General features: G+C 44.4%; 2 protein-coding genes across 5 annotated transcripts in view; one reads left to right on the forward strand and one right to left on the reverse strand.

Annotated features, from left to right (window-relative positions):
• Window positions 1-21510, reverse strand: part of LOC100648570 — a 141833-nt gene that overhangs the window by 87206 nt on the left and 33117 nt on the right. For 2 of the 3 annotated variants that reach the window (XM_048412247.1, XM_003400336.4), the window contains one exon: window positions 20232-20348. The exons of the other annotated variant lie outside the window; for it this stretch is intronic. The gene's annotated coding sequence lies outside the window, so the exon portion shown is untranslated. The remainder of the gene's footprint in view (window positions 1-20231; window positions 20349-21510) is intronic. 3 annotated transcript variants of the gene reach the window in all.
• The window catches only part of LOC100643094 (tyrosine-protein phosphatase Lar), a 278042-nt gene that overhangs the window by 13508 nt on the left and 243024 nt on the right, over window positions 1-21510 (forward strand). The gene's annotated exons all lie outside the window — the stretch shown is intronic.

Raw genomic sequence — 21510 nt, forward strand, 5'->3', positions numbered from 1 at the left:
TGTATCCGTATACTCGGTGTGCAACTATTCCTCGTACACGTTGTTGCTCGTTGATCGAACTGCTACATTTGTCGCGCTATAGTTACGACCTGTCCGATCAAGTTAGATAGAGACGTCGCAATTTCGGCTACTGCCCCTTCTCTTTTCCGACTTAATTCGCGGTGAACTGATATCAGGTGGTAAATCTAACGACGAAACAACGTTGCGAACGATCGCTTAACTTCACGTTCGGCCAGTCGATTCAACGGTACAGGAACTTCGTTTTCTGGCATGTATCAACCGAAACAAATCCCCGGCAGCTAAGCTGCGATAATCGGATCGCGTTATTCACAATCGCGTCTCGACCTATTTCAATTACGTACCTGACCGTTTCATTGCCGGCAGATAAAACACGTTTAAATTCTGGCGTCGAGCTTGCCGCTTCCGAGATACCATACGTACAATTTCTTCTATGCATAAACCGGCGGAGAAGGTACTCTTCCGACGGCGTTGTTACTTTGTCGACGGCCGACGCCGTTGTTTCGACGAAATTTGTGCAGCGTGGAAAAGTGCGCGTATCGATCGTCTTTGAAACGAGACAAAGCGAATTGTTCGGGCGAGAGCGTCGTGCTGCGCGAAGAAATTTTCGGCGACGTTCGTTCGTGCTTCGATGCGATCGTAAAGCTGTGGTCGTTGGAATAAACAGGACGCGAGCACGAGTATTTTTCTTGGCGAAAATGCGAAGGGACAGAATCGTGGAACGTTTTCAATCGTCTACGCTAGGCAAAGAGGTTTCGACGATTACGTCTATAACCGGTGGAGCGAGAGACCGGATCGATTTCGTCGGTGCGGCTTTCGACTTTTGGCACGAGTAAGTTCCGTTTCGTGGTGGCTACCAGTTCTCTCTCGGTGTTAAAGTCCTCGACTTCCCTCAACTGCCCCCTTCCTTCGAAACCCGTCTTTCCGACAAGGAGCTAACCTTTAATGTACGAGTCGTGTTCAAACCGAAACCTATTTGGTGTAGTTAGGAGTCGTACGAACAGCTCGGTCCGATACCTTCTCTCTAGAGGCGGTTTGCACGTACGCGACTGGAAGAGATCACCGACCTTGTGGTTCGATGCCACGGAGAATTATACGATCCAGCCGTCCAACCAAGGATAGTCCAACTCGGAATACTCGCAAGATACTGGGCGTAAGCGACGTTACGAAGATAATTGTGTTTCGCAACACCGAAGGCGGTACGACCGCATTCGATAAAACTTTTTCGACCATCCGTTCGTACTTTCCTCCCTCTCCGCCCCTTCCTCGCTTGCCCCTTCTTTCCTTCCCTCTTCTTTCTTTCTCTTTCTCTCTCTCTCTCTCTCTCTCTCTCTCTCTCTCATCCTCCCCCATCTCTCTCTCGATTGCCCAGAATTCTCGTTTCGCCTCGTTCTATGCCCGTCGCCCGCAAACACGTTACAAGCGGAACGAACCTGGCATCGGTGCTACCGTGCAACGACGCAACGATGCAACTCCGTGAAAACTCCAAGTGGTTTCGTATCGTGGTGCATTGCAATGCATTGCACATTGCAGACAGCACCCTGCACAACCCCACCTCCGTCAGAGTCGACGCTGTCCGCTACCACCACTATCCCACCACCGCTACCACTCTGCCATTCCGTTCTCTCTCTCCCTCTCCCTCTCTCTCTCTCTCTCTCTCTCTCTCTCTCTGTTGCAGCGTTCGCGTAAATAACGCATACCTAGATTCGAAGGAGTGGCCCGCCAAATTAACGCGTCAACTTTATTTCCCAGTCCATCGCTCGTTTTTCTTCTCGCTGCGATGCGCTAAGAACGGATTCTCTTCGCTTCGGTCGACTCGTCCCGTGCTTTTCAGGCTGCAATCGTGTTTTTCAGGCTGGAGGACGCGCGAGAGACACGCATAGATCGTTGGGGAATTTTTTTGCACGCAGAGGAGCTCGTTAAAACGATTCGCGCCAAATAATCGCGATAGCTTTGGCATTGTGGCTCATTCCGAGGTTTGCCGCGCGAGTATTCCCAGACACTCGGGAACTCTACGCTCGTTCAGCCTGATAACGCCACGAAATACGCGACACCGGAAGGAAGAGAGAAAACTCGGTTGGGCGTTATTAAGGGAGGAAATTTTATCGGTTATTTCTATGCTTTGCCACCGAGTGAGCAGACGGGCGACGATACATCGTGGTGATAAACAGTGCAATGGTGGTTCGAGCCGCGGTTTACAAGCAAAGTCGGATATGCGAATGTGCGGCTGTATATCGCGGCTGCAACGAGAGATCCCTATAAAGCTTACTTTGCTATTTTACTTTCGCGTGGAGTCAGTTTTATGTACCTATATCCCGGTACTCCAAGTTTGGCTATGAAGCTAGTCCTTTAGAGATTATTTCGCCTGGGCATTGAGAAAGCGCACGGTCGAGCGACCGCACGTTGCATAGAAATAAGGTTCGCGCCAACGAACGGAACAAGGTATCGCGTAGTAATCGCATCCGTTTCAGGGCGTTAGTCGTGCAACTTGCGAGCCACAGTGACGCCCTATCAGACTGCCTGGTTTCTTAGATCGCGTCGTAGATCGTTGCCTCGTCGTCAACGTCTAACGATTATTAACGACCGGCAGTTGCGTTCCTCTAGTTTGACGGGTATCGCGCGTAAAACGAAAACCAAGCGAAACACGAGCGTGAATCGAAGTCGTAAAATGGCGAGAAGCGACACGTGGACGCGTCGTTGATCGAACGTTCGCGCGAATCCGCAGAAACAACGAACGAAATTATACTTCCCCGTTGGGAAAAAGAAACATATTTAACAACCATTATATTTTAATATCTTTCGAGTCATGGAATAATTTATGTAGCGCAATTTGCGCGGCAATTTCGTCTTCGAAACAGTTCGTGCATTAAATCGTGTACGTATTTGTTTTCTACGTTCTGGTATAGGAATGGGGCGAGGGAGGAAGCTGCATTAAAATTTATGCACGCAACAATGCATTCGTTGAACCAGGCATTCGCTTGGTAGAGAGAAGCGGAACGTGATCGATTTCATCATTGAAAATATTCCAGTCGTGGTTTAGCGATTCTCTTAACCTTACGGGGAACGCAGACCTAAAAATTCCATCGGTACAAGTATATCTGAGAAATTCCGAGAATTTAGCCTCTCGATAGTACGATAAAATGACGGAGAATTTCAAATTGGAATTGGAACGATTTAAGAAATAATTATTTCTTCGTCTTCTTCGAGATTTCTTGCATAGCGGTGAAAAGAAAGACTTAAATGTACCGTGTAATTACGAAAAGTGTATTTGTACTATGAATGTACATATTTGTCGAACGAACCGCTATCTTCGCGGGGTTTAATTAGAATACAAACTTGCTCGAGTGTCCTATTTTTGACAAGAACCGCGAAATACAAACGTTTCGTATTTCTCGTATCAAAATATCGGAATTACTCAGATATATGATATTTGTCTTCGTTCTTGTTTCTGTTTGTCCCTTCTTCGTCGGTTTGCTGTGGCGATGTGTCGGTTCATCGAGTCGCGAAGTACGTCGATGCAAATCAAGTTTCTACAACAGTTCGTTCGCTTGCAACGAATTGAAGCCGGGAGATCTCGAGCGTACGGAAAGGCTTTCAACCGAAATGGACTCCCGAACGGACGGTCGCTCTTCTCCAAACAGTATTTCTAAGAAACTTTACCTACACGGTTTATTGTATTTTTCGAGAATATAAGCGAGCAAGAAATAACGATTCGTACGATACATCGTTCGACGGCCACGCTTAATGTTTACCGTATAAAGTTTCGTGGATTTTTCGGCCAACAATACCGGAAAGCTGTGAAATAAATGCGAAACGAACGAGCTAGCAGAATGAAAGATGAAACAAAAATAAAGCTTGAAAAATCGTTCAATAATGGAATATGTCAAATACGTAGATCCTCGTGCACTCGGAAATTCGTGTTACCTAACGAATGACCATGTCAATTTACGCAAAATGAATGTAACTCCGCTCGTAAAATACTTGCCAACCATACTCGTGCGTATACGCGTAATGTCGCTTGTTTGTTCAACAACAGCGTTCATACCAGATAGATATTATTGCGCAGAGACGATATTTTTCTATATGGTAACAAAATTCGGGGTATGGTTACTTTGCGCGTGAGAAATATTTTCAGACAGATTTTGTGGTAAAAAGTTTCAGATAATCGGAGAAAAATATGTCCCCTTTTGAATCAATCAACGAAGATGTTCACAGTCAATATCATTCGGTAGAAATCTCAGTATCGCGAGGTTATCCTTTCACGATCCATCCGAGACTACTCGAAACGGTAATTCAAATTTGCTTTGACGTCGTTATCGTCAACAAGAGTACTCGGAGTAGCTGTACCGAGTACTGTTTCGTCGACATCTTGGATATTACGAATAGCCGTATGAAGTTAGCGAAATCCCTGCGAGACGATACCGATGTTTGTTTCCACGGAATCTATTAGATCGACGAAGCTTAAATTTAAGATATCGACGATCGGAAGTTTAAAATCAGCAATAATTCATATTCTCGGTTATAAATAGGTAAATAATAATATTTATGAAACAGTCATGTATATCCCGGTGGATTACAACTCTGAATATTCAACGTGCTAACAATTATTCGTTAATTGTCGGTTCGTGCGACCATCGGTTTACATCCATTTCTCTTGACGTTGAACGAAACAAAGCTGACGATAATCCTTACACTGGAATAAACAGAGAGCGAAGAATAAAGCAAGCTTTTTCGACCGAGGAAAAGGATAAAAGGCGAAAGTAACGATGAGTCAGTAGGATCGAGTATCGAGACGAAGCGAAACGAGGATGGGTCATTGCGCGGCCTAAGCCGGAAAACGTCAAGAGGAAAGAAGCTATGGCATTATATCGAGAATATTTCACGGCGACTCCATCGACTACCATAGCCGTCTCCTTCTATTGTTGCGCTCCTACGAGTTTCCCGATACTTGACATTATATTAAATTATTATAGCGCATACGGGTCGGTGCTGCTACTCGAGAATGTAGTCGAGCGGCCGCGTAATACCCTCGCACGATCTACGCAGGAGTCTGTGAAACGTTGCTTTAGGAAACTTCGAAATCGATAATTACGAATCGGTTATCGGTGTTTGTCGTAAACCACATCAATCGCGCGCATTAACACGGTCGTTCAAATCGAATGCTATGGATGAACGTTGCTTCTAATTAGCTACGCTATGAAGCACGAAAAGGATCTAAAAATCGATTAGATTTGTTATTAACGAAGAAATATAATAAAATGCCTGATACGAACACGACGAAAAATTAAATAGATGCATCTTTCGATAGATAAATTTGGTACGATTAGTTGTTCCATTTGTCCGTACGTTTATATTTAATGCAACAAAAAGAAACTATAATACTTAGGCGCCTCTGATATAAATTCAGAGAGAATAATTCAACGACAACTGCATACGATATAATAGATATAATATCGAAAATGATTCTTTTATTATTTAACGTCTAAAAGTAAGTTAAAGATTCATATTGCCACGAAGAAATCCCCAAAGAAGGTGAAATTTTCTGAATATTTAAATCCTGACAGGACTTTAAGGGATGAACGTTTGGAGGAGCGGAACTTTGGCGAGCGAGCAATTTCGGCATCCAAACTTCGGCGAAAGTGGGAAAGGTTTCTGTTAAGAAGGTAATTGGGACGTTCTAATCACCGAGAGCGATTGCGTTTACTTGCTTCTCCGTCGACCAAGTAGGTACGTTAATTCGAGCCGATTATCATCCCTATAGCCGGACAATAATTAAGCGGGCCCAGGTTGGTCTGTGAAGTGCTGCGGTTTTGCTCGCATACTAACCTAAATTCATGGGATGTATTTACACCCGCATACTCGCGTGCACGTCTCTAGGTCGTTCTAGCGACAACCTCGCTGTTTCTCTCCTATTGAACGTACCTCTCGGCTTCGATTCTCCTATTTATCATAGTCGTCCCTGCAGCCTCCAACAACGTTATTTTTGTACCATCGAACGACCTCCTTCAACGAACGAAACCTAATCCAAACTCGATCGATCGTGGATCGTATTTTCATTTTATATTTTGCGCATCGATCGATTGACATTTTTTAAACCATGCTGTGCTCATCGTGTAAGCGATAATTCTATGCAACAACAGGTTAGTCGACAACGTCCAGCTTCGTCGAATATTTATATGGAAATCTTGAAAGGACGAGACACGACATTTATTTTTCACGGTAATCGATCCTCCACCGAGACGCTCGTCGATATTTCCATATGAAGATTCCGCTACCTTTCGCGAAAGCCTTTGAGCCAAAAGAATCTCCATCCGCGGTGAAAGACGTTTCCTACTTCAACGACATACTCTTATAGAGCAAATTCGAGCAGGCAAACGATCAATGTATGTACATTTTTATACTACGAACATCTTTAGGTTTTTAATCTGTCAACGCTTTGACATTAATAAAACGTTCAAATAGACAGACGAGTGTGAATCATGGACCGGTTGTTTCGTAATTATTACGTTAATACGTTTTAACGTTTGCAACTGTACGTGTTTATAAGGTGTTCTTGAACTAATAGTAGAATTCGAAATGAGACGAAGCTACACGAACAAGTACGTGAAAGATGTAAAGCGACGCTTTTACGTAGAAAGCATCGTTTGCGAGTAAATCGACGATGATTCATCGAGTATACATACGCTTCGTTATACCGAAACATACATAGACTGTTATATAATTCTATTTAAAGAGGTAACGAGTAACCTTGGACTTGTTTCGAAATTATTAATTTTTCCTATTTCCAGTACTAAATATATATATATATACTTCAAAAGCACGTCTCTATTGCAATTATGACGAGGTAACAGTTACTTACTTGATAGTCGAACATTAGGCATCTGGCTCATTACCAAGAAATCGATTATTCGATGAGATCGGAATATCAAACGGTGGAATGGCATCCGGGACAGAAGAACGACCATCTCGAGGAGCCGGCTTTTAATTTAAAAGATCAAATTAGAAAGGAACGCGACTCTGCGGCGGTATGCTTTTAAAAAGGAGCGCGTAAAGACTGTTTAAAAACGTACATAAAATATATAAAGACGTAGAAAGATGCGTAAAGATTCGTAATACGTCGAGTATACTCGTGGAGCATTTGCTAGACGAGAGGTATATCTGTTTAGGAACCAATTGATCATCCGTTTGGCAAAGTTCATGAAAATATGGAATTTTTTGGGCTGGTCATTAGTTGGTATTAACCAGAGCAGACAGTTTAGTCGATTCTTAGCGAGATCAGTTAACGGTCTATTCGTAATACGTCACGAATAAGATGCATCGGGACAATCGTTACGGCATGCGCACATTGCATATTCATCGAGCAGCGGTCTTGTATGTCTCGTAATTAGGCTATATAATATAATAGGCAGATAATACGATTGAGCAAAAATATTTTACGTACGATCGATGGCCATCGAATTAGGACCGCGTAAGGAAATGTCGTTTTCCAACTATACGCGACGTTACGTTATAGATGGATTCAATTGAAATTATCCGTAAACGCGTAAAGCTGTTTCTAGTCATCTGGCAAAGCTAAAAAGAAGATAACAAGCTAGAAAAGAATTTCGATGAGTACGACGACAGAGACCCCAACGGAGTTGTAAGAAGCGCACTAGAAAATTTTCCTCGATAATCTCGACGAACCGTGAAGCTCGTTCCCAAGCTTCGAAGATCGATAATCGGCGAGAGTATTTTCTCTTTAACAGCAACGAGTGCTACTCGAGGGAGAGAGTTCACTTTTCAGCTTTACCGACCTTCGTACTCCATCGAGAAGAGAGTGCGAAAAATGTTATTGGTTTCGCGTGTGAAAGAGGCTCTTCGTAGATCTTTTCGAATAGAAATAAGGATCGTTTGGAAAGAAAGGTTCTTGGAAAAAGGTCGACTATTCGATTACGTAAAACGAAACGAAAGCAGACAAACCTCAAGCGCGACAGTTTGATTCTTCGACGTTGAGCGATGTTCTCCGACGTGTCGAGTATATGAAACGTCTTTGAAATTTCCTTAGCAGGTGAAAAAACTCGATCGATGAGACGTAATTTCTCGAAACGCGTGCTTCGCTGATGAATTTAACGATAAAGTTTTGTGAAAAGTCGCGAATGTTTCGAATGGCTGCGATTATCAGAGAAAATGTCGTTAAACATTCATAGAGTAAGAAGAGAAAACAATGAAGAACCGATAGCGCGGCGTGAAAGACGGGAAAGGGTGGGAAAATCGTGATCGCGTCATGTCCGAAGAACATGTCCAAAGAACGAGTTGGAAAACATGGCCGAAGGATAAAAGAGCGAAGGAAGAAGAGAAGAGGGTATTACCGTAGCTTGCACTACGTTGGAAGTTAGATCGATGGCATGGCCGAGCAGCGAAGACGAGAACTGGATCCAGGTGATCCGTCTTCGGTCTACGGTTTAGTATCGGCCAGTTGCCGTTAATCCGACATTACATCGCTGGCCTAACCCTGCTACTGTCGATCGAGCGAATCCTGGGCGACAACATAGTGTACGCGTATATAGTTCGATATTCCGGAGTATCTGGTGGCCATACGGTGAAACGATACCGTGCCGGAGGACGATAGGAGTTTGCTGGGGCTCGAGCGCTAAGCCGAAGAGCAACGCCTTGGTGAAGGAACGGTGCTGAAGAAGGACAGGTAGCGATGCTGTCGGGAGGCGGTCTAATGTTACCGCATCCAGAAGCGCCGCGATTTCTCACCCTTATCTTATCTGCCAACCGCCGCTTTCCTCTTGCTTCCCTTACTCCTTCTTCCGATGCCGTTTCACGCGGCATCCCCGCGTCCTACTTCTCGCGACCACGCACCCTCTACTCCATCCCCTTCGACTTTTCAACCATGCAGCTACGACCAAGTCGAGAACTGGATTTCTTTACCCTCTCTCGATTCCGTTCGAGGCACGACTTTCCTCTTTCGACCGGATCGTTCGGCCGTTAGCCTGGCTCTGTTCGACCAACGTCAACTTAAATTCGTTCGACGGGCTTTTAATTCCACGGGATTGACGCGGAATTTCGCACGAAAGGGTCTTTGCCGTTCGTCCAGCGCGGGACAAAGCTCCCAAGCCAAGTCCCTGTCTCCCGTTTCGTGCGAGCGCCCCGAGCAAACGGAGCGAACGGAGCAAACGAAGTAAACGGAGCGAACGGACCGAACGGACCGAGCGAAGCTTGAAAATCTGCCGTATCGATCGGCACCGTTCGCGACTCGTCGGAATTATGGGTATCGATCGAACGGGACGAAAACGACCATCGTGACGATCAGGAAGCTCCGTACGTCCGTACCACGGCTTTCTATCCTCCTTTCCGGCATCTCGCTCTGCCCCCGACGTCCTATCTTCTTTCCCTTCGACCGTTCCGCGGGACGAACGACCGTCTCATTTCCGCTGTCCGTGAAACGATCCGCGTTGGCCGACATCGCGTCGCGCGAGCTCGCGTCGTATCTCGTACCGCTTACCTTCATCTTCCGTCTCCTGAGCCAAGTATACGCTGTTAATCCGGCAAGACCGAACGGTCTGAACATCCGCCGGTCTTGCGGATGTTTTCTCTTCTCGGGCTCGGCAATTCTCTATCGATGCTCTGACGGAAAATCGACTGGCTCTTCGGTTTTTGATCGGTGGTTAATTGATCGAAGTATCAGACAGATTAGACGGTGTTACGTAACGTTCAAAAAGCATAAACGGATTTGTATAACGTCAGCGAGAATTTCGTACGCTTTGAGTCGTCAACATGATCGAAAGAGATCTTTCTGTTTTCCTTATGCGCAAACAAAATTTTCTAGTTTATCAAACTTTTTCGTGGCGAGAATGGTTCAACCAGAATTGTGTCGTACGATGACTCTAGCGCATCGACGCGACTAAAGTTAGAACGGGATTTGGGAAAAACGAATTAAATATTTCTTTTTTTTTTGGAGACAGAGAAAAACGGCGGAGAGCGATGAACGATGTGTAACCCGTTGAATCAATTGGCTTAAAAACTTTTCGTTTCGATCAATTTACGCGACACGCCAGCTGTTTTGATTCCTTCTTTTCCTCTTTCTATCCGATATCCTGGTACTCGGTATCGTTCGACGCGAACCAGCGATTTATCAATTTCAACCTATCGCCGATAGCGTTCTACGCAACCGGGCAAATGTCGATTAAAAAATACTGTCGTTAGTATCGACGAATCGTTCGTTGTGCGTCATTTCTTCCCGTTGACATTTACACGGCCAAGTGGTAACCTGCACCGTGATCGCCTAATTATACGTTCGAACGAACAAACGATGAACACAGTTTACGCGAACAAACGTGTTGACACGGTATAGCTAGCCTAGTAAAGTTACGCAAAAATTTATAGAAAAAAATATGATTCTCTAGCGAGTTCTGTCGTTAACTACAACTTTTAAGAATTAAAAACAAGCATGATATCGATTTTAGTTTGCAAAGCGGTAGTTCTATGGCAGACAGAATTTAACGGAATTTTATAGCAAAGTTTATTCCCCGTTTGATATTATTTTATTCTATTTAGACGTACGAACGATTTTTCTCCAAGTATATAATACCCCACACGATACGATGGTTATCATTAAGTTGACCAGAATCGATTCTAAAACAGACAGTTAATTGTTTGATCGTTCGTGCCAAAGTGTTTCGCGTTGGCGTTCAGTGTCCACGATATAAAGTATTTAAAATAACCTAGTTGCGGGTTGGTCGCCAACCGTCGTGTCGCGATTTCAGCGAAAGATTGTCTTAATCGTAGGATCCGAGTTGCCAGTAGTGGCCAGCCACAAACGATCTCGCTTCGAACACGAGATTTAAAGGTACGCTACGCGAATCGATCGGATCGCCAATCCGTACTGCGATTCCTCGTTTCGAAGAAGAAGGAACGTGCCTTTCGAACGCATCGGCGATCTCCTCTCTTTCGGTCGATGTCGGCCGAATCGGTGCAAACTGTCTATGCTCTATCCTTTTCTTATTCGGTGACAATGCTCGTTCGCGCATGCACGCGAACCTGCCTCGCGAATAAGGGGGTCTCGTGAAGGAGCAGCTCCGGGTGAAGCAGGTAGGAGAAGTAGGTTTTGTAGACATATACAATTTGTCAAACTGCCGCGCCGCACAATGAACCGTGTATTTTCCCAGCAGATTTTCCACGACAGAATTCGGGTCATCGTTCTCGTCTCTTAGCTCGTCTCTCCTTGTTGTTCGTTGTCTTCGTCGGGCGTCTTAGCGGCAGGCTCGTCGTTTTGTTTCACCGTTCTGTATCTGTCGGTGCTTGTAGCATAGCAACGTTGTCGGACGGTTCGTTTGTACAGAGAAGCGCATTCGGAAATCACGATCGAGGGCGAACGTTTCCCTCGTTCGTTGTAGTTTGTTCGCACGCCCGTATATTCTCGTTCGTGGTCGTACGTGAGTCAGAATACGCGTATAGACACTCGAGAACGACCTTCGTTGTGTACATGCGTTCCACGTTCCCACCCTCGCCTCGTATTTACTTACCCCTCTTACGCCACTGCTTCGTTTACTCTTTCGGTAAATCGTGATTCGTGATTCGTGATTCGTGACTAGCCGATCGCCGCTCGATCTCGATCGATTTTCCCTACGCTACGTCTCTCGCTCCTCCCTATTCTTCGTTTCAGTCGTTTCTTATACGCGTCGATAACCAACCACTCGATTCGCAACGAACTGCGAATCGATGAAAGTCGAAATGTTTCACGCGCTTCGCCTCGTATCGACCGAATAGCGTCCGTGAATAGAGATTGCGAATAACAACGAAGGAGCACGTATGGCGACAAATAACGACGCATGTAGCGACCAACGACAGATAACGACGAAGAAAGGCCGATTGGTATCGATTAGAGGCAATTAGAACGAATTGTCGCGAATAAGGGCCGGAGCAAATGAGCGACGCGATACGTTGCCACTGTAATACCGCCGTTGCAGCGGTGACGTTGTTCGTTTCGACGGGATTAGGTTTTAATGACGCGATTCGCACGATCCTAGCAATTGAAATCGCGCTATTGAAAATATAAGGAAACCGCGAAGCGTGGTCGCAAGTAAGTCGCAATGGCGCGTCGACACTAATCTGACACTATCGATCTCGCGTAGCACCAAATTGACTTGTAATTACGAGGTCGAAATTCTAGATACCGAAATAAGAAAAGTAACTACTTCGTTGCTTTAGCACGAGCTATTTTCTCCGCAGATTCGTATTTCAACGAAATACCGGTCGGCTTCGTGGAACGATTAATACGTGCTACGAACGAAAAGTTCGCATGGAAAATTGTCCAAGGCCGATAATAATTAACAACAAAATCAAGTGGAAGAGCAACTCGCTTTTGCAAGAGCGAGGGTATCGGGAAACGCGTTTGAATAGGTTGGCGAATACCGAAAGAATAAAGATACGCAAGAAATTGCGAGTGATGGGAAGCGGGAGGGAGGAAATGAAAAAGAAGGCAAAGAGTCGAAGGAGAGTGATTTCAGCATCCGGTGCTTTCGAAATAGAAGGTAAGAGGAGCGAAGCTTAGCGCAATGGCGTGTACGTGATCTGAAAATGAAGCCTAGGTCGGTGAACGACATCAGGTGGAATCGGAGCTCTCGTGGCAAGCCGTACTCGGAACCCGAATCCTTGACGTTTCTTGCTCGAGCGCGCGATATACCCTTCGCCAAGAATGCAAGTGCCTTCGACATTCGACTTTTGATTCGCCGCAGAAAAGACTTTCTCTGTCGGCAGTTCTCCGTCACCTATCTCAAAAGGAAGCGTCCGTCACTCTTTACCGACAGACTATCGAACCACGTTCCGTCCTTTCGATCTTTTCATCCATAACCTCGATCCTTGCCTCCTCTTCTTTTCCCTATGCCGTGTCTTTGCCTCAGCCAGAGTTGACGTATAGTACGTCTTCCCCTGTCTTTTTCGCTTCGCTCGCCGCGTCAAATGACTCGAATCGATCGATTTTCTCGCGGCTACGAGAACGGATATCGCGGAATGCAAAACGAATCGTAGATCTTACGATCGTTCTTACGACACCTCGACCATATTCCCTGCTTGCTTGGAAACCCTTAAGAGGAAAGTCCGCCTTTCGAAGACGAGTTCCGACCGAAGTTTTACGGGCCAAGTTAGAATCTCGACAGAGAAAGAGAGAAAGGGGGTGGTCGAGAGGTGAAGGGGAAGGGACAGAGGAAGGGGTAAGGGGTAAGGGGGAAGGGGGAAGGGAAAGATTTTGCGGGCGCTGCACATAACTTTGCTCGTAAATTCGATATTCAAAACAGGAAGTGAACAATGCCCTTATATACTTGCTTTAGCGATGGCAGTCCACTTGTACCGGTGCATGAGCTGTAGCTTCGTAAAAAATTTCACGATTAAGCGGTCTACGCCCATTTTACAACGCGTGACAACCATCTTTACGATTTCTTCACGCTTTCGATAAAATCCTGCCTATTCTAACGTTTAGCGTAACATGCTTACACGACGGAAACGTCATAGTCGCGTGAAGCTCGATTTTATCGATCATTGGCGAGCAACAGCGATCGCACGAGCTCGCTCGCTCGCCTTGTAGCCGTGGCAGCAAATTTCATTTTTTATTTCAACGAATTAAAATTCAAACGATTGCACGATTGACTTTATTTGCATACTGCTGCTATTTATTAACCGAGGCGCGGACCAACCCAACCTCCGCGCTTCTACCTCGTGCATACACTTCCTTTTCTATTCGTTTACTCCGACTCTCTTTCCTTCTCTTTCCATTCGCCGTTTTATCTCTTGTTTTTATGTTGCCTCGATCGACGAACCGTAGTTGTTCCCAAGTACGGTTCCCGATACGAAGACCGAAATACGTTTTGCGCTTAAAATAACAAATAAATTTGAAACGGACAGAGCACAAACATTTTGAGCAAGTATTTTCACTAGCTACCGTGCTGTAAAAAGATGCGCGTGCGGAGCTTTGTAGATGCAAAAATAAATAGCCGTTTGTTATTTACAACGGCGATCTGGCTCGATTCCAGCGTTCGCCATTGCACCAATTTTTTGATCGATGAAATCGGCGGCCGCTCGTTCCCGTGCAAACTCGACGAAACCCGTGTCCGTGAGAAATCCAAGCGAGTCCAAGAATTTAGGTTGCCCTGTTTTACTGCTAGTCAAACGTCGTTTTACGATCCTCTCGTAAATAGGAAAACGAAGAACGCGCGAAACTACGGTTCCTTTCGTTCTAAGGATATGAAACCGACGTCGAGCATCGAGTTTGATACGGCCGAAGAATATGCGAGAACGTATCGCGCGCTCCTCCTATGCTTCCTTCGAAACCAACACCGACGATAGATGATAAATCTGGTGCAGAAACTAACGCAATTAAGATCGAAGTCGTTTCGTTACGGTTCTCGTGGTTTTCCTGTAGCATCGTTCGAGTAGCCTGATTACGTTCTTCGTGAATCGTCTTCTTCGCTGCTCCAACGTCCATGCGATTGTCGTTCGTAGTGTTAATTCGGTCTACGGTTAAGCGCTGATGATAAACGAATTACTGGCTGGCAGAACGTCGGTTAGAGAGAATAAGAGGAGGGGGCCGCTTAAACGACGGAGAAGAAAATGAGACGGGAAGACGAGTGGCGTGGAATAGTAGGAAATACTAAAGGAAACGAAGGGAGGGGTGAAGAATTGACAAGTGAAAAGGGACGGAGGAACAAGGGGAAGAGGAGTCGTTCAATTAGAGGACCCGAGCTGGCACGATCGAATGCGAGAATTCAATTTCTTCGGTCTTTCAATCATTTCGAGTGCGCCAGGTCTCTCTCGAGTCTTCTCTTTCCTCCATTCGCTTTTATCTCGTTCCATATTCTCCCCTCGGTTCTAGCCTATGACTCGCTTCGTTATCTTCTCGCGTTTGCTTTTTCTTCCGCTCAGTCCACTCAGAACACGGCGAGCAGCTTAACACGCGAAAGAATAAATTTAAAAAATAATCTCCCGTTCCTTCGTTCACGGTCCACGCTGAATTTGGAATTTTCTAAATCCTCGGCGACTCGTTTGCCAGTTTTTCACGTTTCCCGAGCGCAGATAGTTAAAGGCAGGAATTACGTTTCAAGTTTTTCACGCTAAATCGTTTCCTCTCTTCGCTGCTGTACAAAATCGGACTATAAATCCGACTTCTCTCGCGCAAAGTCGCTGCTCTATCAAAACGCACAGATTATTACGAATTTTGTCAAATCGTCCAAGCTGTAGGATTTTTCGACGCGTAACATCAAACGAATTCGCCGCCAATTAATACGATTGCTGAAATGACGCGAATTAAGGCATCGACTATATCCGTTCGTTGATCGCAATTAGCAGCGAACGATGTCTAACGTTAAGTTCCTCGTCGATGCAACTTTACTTTTGTAATCTTGAAAAGCGCGAGAAGAAGGAAAAATGTCTGTTTCTCCGTTGGCTCTTCCCATCCCTCTGTCGAACCACGCTCTCCGCTTCGTACTTCTTTACGCTCGCTTTGACCGAGACGCTTTGGCAAACGCATTAAAATCCCCTCGTTTCGCGACTGCTTTGATCTCGATGACAACCGTGTGTGCGCTCGTGCACAGACGATCCAACCGCAAGAACATTTTCGAAGGAATCAAAGAGAGAAGCGAAGATACCTACGAAACTATTGGGATGAAACTTGCAGGCGTTTCCACGTTTCCATTTTTCTTTTTTTTTTTTTTTTTCTTTTTCTTTCTTTTTCCTTACACGGAAACTATTAAAAAGTAGCGGTATCTGCAGAAACGTCGAGCGATATTGGAAACAAGGCGAGTGTTGCGCCGTTTATCTGCCATTAACGAACGTAACGTGTGCGTCGCGTGATCGAACATGTCAGAATCGTTATGACACTGGTTAATCGAAAAACATTACTACCGCGCGGTAGAGAGGTTCGTCGTACGCTTAGGTATCTGACAGTGACGAAGAGACACGGAAAAGCATCGGAAAGAGGAACGTGCGAGTTTTCAGGGAGGTTTCGAGCAGCAAGGAGCAAATCGTTTCGAGGTAAAGAGAGAAAGTAAGAGATGGAAAGGAAAAGAGGAACGGAAAGAGACACAGAGAGCGCGAGTGCACACTATTTCCACTAGCTACAGCCGGCTCATCAATCATCAGAGTTTAGAGTCGGACACGTAATTTCCGGGACGTGGGATTCGTTCGACGTGCACGTCCGTTCGACCGAGGCTCCGATTGGCTGTTCGTACCTAACAGGGCTATTCGATTGGTTGCTCCCTGCGTTGGCATGATTTATGAGCCCTAGTGCGTTCGTTAATATGCCCGGTGATCGTTTCGAACGAGCCAACCAACCGACCAACCAGTCGACCGGCCAACCAACGAGCTAGCCCAGTGAGACAGTTCGACTGCGACGTGAGTTATATTCGACGATGGCTCCCCTATATTCCCTCAATCACCGGCTATTCTCCTTCGCTCCCTGATCGTTCGCATACCGTCGTTCGACGTTGTTGCTAGATACCACGGACCATTCGACGCAATCCAATCGCAAAATCTATTCCTCCGTCGTTATAATCCAATGTGCGAAATTTTACTTCCAGCGATTTCTGTCTTCGCCGACATCCTCGGAACGTCTCGATCGAATTTGAATAACGATCGACCCGAGGAAACTGGTTAAGTGGATTGAGCGAGGCAAACTACAAACTTTTCAATCCACCTTTCGAAATTCTTATTCGTCCGGATTCTAGCGAATAATATCAGTGAGTGATTATTAATCGATCAAACAGATGTTACCTCCCAAGAGATTTCAATTTTTCCAGCCACTTATTCAGCCGAATCGGTAAACGTTGGTTACGTTAATTGTAAAACGTTATGATTATTTGAGAACGTTTATCCATACTACCGACAGGTAATGGTCGTTGCGATTTACATTTATCGACCTTTTACCGGCATAGTCGCTGACGCGAAGCTCGAAATTACGTAAACGCCAAGTTTCGTTCGGTCCACTGCATCGTATTCGACCCGTGATTTTCATCGAGAATTTTGGATCACACCCAACTCTATCGTCCAAATATTATAATTCCAATGTCTCTCCACTTTTAATCGCGTAAAACGAATCCCATCGTCGTTGCTAGACGATAAGACACGCGGCAAGACGTGTTTCTGTATTTCTTTCAAATAACTCGCGAAATTTTCTAAATAATTATCATCGTGTCATTGGAGAAACTTTTTTGCAATTGACACGTTTTCAAAAAATAATCTTTAAACCGTGGATAGGCTTCGATTTCGAAGTTACACGTTGCCGAATTCCAATTCCCTTCGTGGTAGACGTTTAATCTAAACGGTATTAGAATCGAGCTCGACAAGAATTAGTCAGCTGTAGGAAACAAGGTTCGCGTCGTCTAATTGTTCGTAACGAAGCTACGTTATCCGAACGATCTGGATTATTTACGATCACGGAAGTAATTGTGTCCTCTCTTTAGTAGAAAATCACGATTAACGAAGCTAATAGCCATGATTCGACAGAATTTCCGCCAACGATTTTCGAATGGGAAAAAGCGTCGGACTCGGAACAGGGAATGCAAATATGGAAAGTTATTTCATTGGCGAAAAATTCGAAAAGAGGGAAAAAATGAGATATGGATAGGGAAAAAAGATAAATGGACGGGTGGTAAAAATTTATAACACGATTTTTATTCCAAGTTTGATCAAAAATCTCTTTTGTTCGGAAATGGAATCGCGACTCTACTGCGCGTTGATCGAAAGTTAGGGGCATAGAAACGTAGCTGGAGTAAAGCGCGAAGTGGGGTTGGTTACTACTAGATCTCCCTCGTTACGACGGAAAATGATTATTCACCCTCTTACGCTCCGCCCTGACACCGGTGCTCTGGTACGTGCCTCGTCTGACGTTGAACGAACGTTTCCACTTAAAGACGGGACCGGCTTTATCGTGCGTCCCAAGTAGAACGCTCGTCCAGGCCGGATTATCGCTCGATTCCTTAGACCTAATCCTGCCGTCTGCGTCGTTAGCCGGTCGTGAGGAAAATTAAATACGAGTTCAAACCGAAACGATTCTCGGTTGTGAAGAACGCTGAAAATCGTAACGTACCGGCTGGGTTATTTATGGGATACGGTGTAGTAATTTCATTAAAAAGTCTCGCGAACTTTGTTTTCTTGAAAGGAGAGGAAAAAAGAAAGGTGTTACGGAATATCCACGTACGACTCGAGTAAGGTCTCCTAGGCAGTGCAACGGAACTACCCGGAAACTTTACTCCCGGGTTCGTCTACGCCGTAGGTAGATTCCAAGACTCGAGGGATCTTGCCTTTATTATTTATTGCATAGTCTTGCCGGCGTACAATCGTCCGTCTTTCTCGTTCCACTTTCTCGACGTTTACTTATTCTATTTGCTACTGAAACCATCTCCTCCGCTATGATAGTGAGACTTTAGTAATTTCACGAATCAACATTTCCTGTCATTATTCTTATACGTAGCAGCCTCCGCAATATTGCGAGCTCGTAAAATTAGGTAAAATACAAGGCGTCTCGAGAAATAAATTAACAGGTACGTGAAACGGTGAGAGTCTAAAAGCTCGGTCAGAGCCGCGTAAAATATAGCGTAGCAGTGATTTAATTGCTATGAGAAAAATAGAATGCTGCAGGCGACGATACGTACAATATATATATATACACATATACATATACATATGTACGTTGTTGCGTTAATCGGGATCGTTATTTGATGCTTCAATGTAAAACTTGATTATATCATAGAAGAGATTACTACGCCTACTCTTACTACTCGTACCATTTTTACCGCTGCTATATCCACGTATTACACGGATACTATACGAGTTGCGGTATTACACGGCAGATTTAATACTGGACGATTAGACTGTTGAAATATAAATATTCTACTAAAGAAGTCGAAATGAACGGTGGCTTATCGTTGCACGCGGTGATCGTACAAAATAATATGTAACGCGAAGACAGAAACAAGCTGTATACATTGCCATATATTATCTATGCAATAGTAATGGTAAGTATAGTCCAGCCGTAACATGTAATCGATGTATACAGCGATAGAGGATAGCTGTTAAGGGATTCAGAGAAACAATGATATTGTCTGTAATTGGCGAACGAAGAAAGTTTCTCGTGTTTGTGACAATAATCCTAACTGCGGAACAAGAGGCTGTTAGCACCGTGCTATAACCCTGTCGTCAATGACGCAACGTGCTTCTCTTTTGTATTATAGCAAAACGAGCATAGTGCATTGTTTTCCTCGAGTGTCTTCTTATCGTCAACCTCCTTCTATTCTCTACGACCATAGTCGTTTATTTTTTGCAGTTTCAACAACAACATTTTATACAGATAAAGAACATTTATCTTCTCGGGTTTCCTTTTATTTTCTCGATTGATAAGAAACGACCAAGTATCTCTAGAGTCTATGAAGTTGAAGGAAAATGGTTGAACCGTTTCTTGTCAAATATGTAACCAACACGAAGTATCTTCGTAATTATGGCTGACAAATGGAAGCATCTCGTGAAGTGGTAACTGGCGTTGTCAGATTGCAAATGCTTGCCTAGATGCTTCACGAGCTTCAAAACAATGCGGTGATAGACTGGCATGCTGGATAACTGACGAGTGGGCATTTAGAGGGAATTTGAACATTCAGAGAGTTGCTTTTCCTAGAAATGGATTCCCTAGTGGATGGGAAGCTCCGAGTGATACGAAAGAAACTAGGGGCAAAAATCCACCATTTTTCACTGCGATTCGCATCAAAATTGAAACTCCACGAACCAGTTGCTTTGTCTAATTTTGGATGACTTAATGAAATTGTTCACGAAGTGGAATTTCCAGATTTTAAGCTAATATATTATTAAATCGCTAAGATATATCCAAATTCATCTTGACAGGAACTACATTAATAGAACCACAGAAATAGAATCTAAATCAAGATCAATTTCATATTCCAAGTATCATATAATATAACGTAGTGTTCATTTTATGTATTTTTGTCTATTATATAAATATTTGATTATCTAAATTTCCTATAATTGTTTAAATATCCATGGACTATGTATTCTCGTTAAAATACTCAGAACGGAATAGCAAAGTTAAAGAGGACAAAAAAGAAAGAAAGAATTAATTGGAAAAAAAATGTAAAGATCTTCTTCATTTCGCGCTGTTTACTTTCTCGAGAAAATGGCGACGCTAAAGGAAATCCTACTGAATTTTTACAATGGCCGTTCCTGATACTTACCCAGCCACCCCTTTCTCTCTTCCATCTCGAATGTTCAAAATATACGGATGCCAAGCGGTTACCTCTGACGCACCGATAAACCTTCGGAGTGTGCCGCTTTATCGTTTCGTCTCATTACTGGAACAACGAAAGAGATTGCGTTTTGCTAACTAAGCTGGAAGTAAACGTCCGAAGGAGAAGCTGAGGTGGAAAAAGATAGAGACAGAGATAGATAGATAGATAGATAGAGAGAAAAAGAGAGAGAGAGAGAGAGAGAGAAATACTTTCGCCTCGACGTGGCGTCAGAACCTACAGAAGTTCTTTCCACTTTCCCCGCCCGACGACAAGACGGATAGAAGCCATAGTAGCACTGGAAAACGTATACATTGGTAAAAAGCTCGCCGGCTACTTTTTCCATTTTCAGATTAATCCTTCACACCATTTTCATTTAGAGTTGCGCCAGTTTTCGCGAACTTGAGTTCTATTTAACTGGAGTAATACTGCGCCGAGTAATCACGTTTCTGAGACAACGTTTCATTTAAGAAAGGGAAACATTCTACGAATCTTATAAATTGATCGCGTCTACAATGAAATCTGATTTATACGGCATAACGGTGACCTAGAAAAGGCTGGATCGAAGCTCTGTTGGTAGCAAGTAAGCCAATGTTGGAAGACAAGACCGCGTCTAAGAAAGTCGGAACGTTAGTACGGATTAGCGGTCACGAAGGATCCGGGCCTGTTTGTCGTGGTTGGCCACCGAAAATCCCGTCAACTCTAAAGTCGACCCTCGTTTCGGCGATGACACATTCAATCTTTCATTTCTCTAACAAGGCTTTCAAAGTTTTCCGAGGGAAAGAGACGCGCGAAACTCGTAACGATCTCGGGAACCATCGCAAATTATATTTACCTTAGAAAATTCGTAGCCGGTGACAAAGTCGTAAGAAAAATGCGATTCCAGCGACTCTGATTCTTTCGCGTATATTTCAAACGAATGGCCACTAAAGTATTAAATATAATTTAGTAAAAATCGATTTACCTAAATGATACATTCAGCGCTCAAACTGCATGAACGATTGTGTTTTCTATAAAATGAGACGAGTCTTAGTTCGTTAAACCAAGATTCCAGGATTACGCCAGTGTGGCGTGCTGGTAGCAGTTAGCGTGACTTCCGGCAGAGGCGCCGAGCCCCGGAAACCAATCGTACTCTCCGCCAGACCGAATCATCCGCACTTCTATAGTCAAGCGAATCCATAGTCGTATAGCCTTCGTTGGTATTTGCTAGTAATCCCATGAGAGAAAC

This window comes from Bombus terrestris, chromosome 14 (genome assembly GCF_910591885.1).
Source record: "Bombus terrestris chromosome 14, iyBomTerr1.2, whole genome shotgun sequence".
NCBI classification, from domain to species: domain Eukaryota; kingdom Metazoa; phylum Arthropoda; class Insecta; order Hymenoptera; family Apidae; genus Bombus; species Bombus terrestris.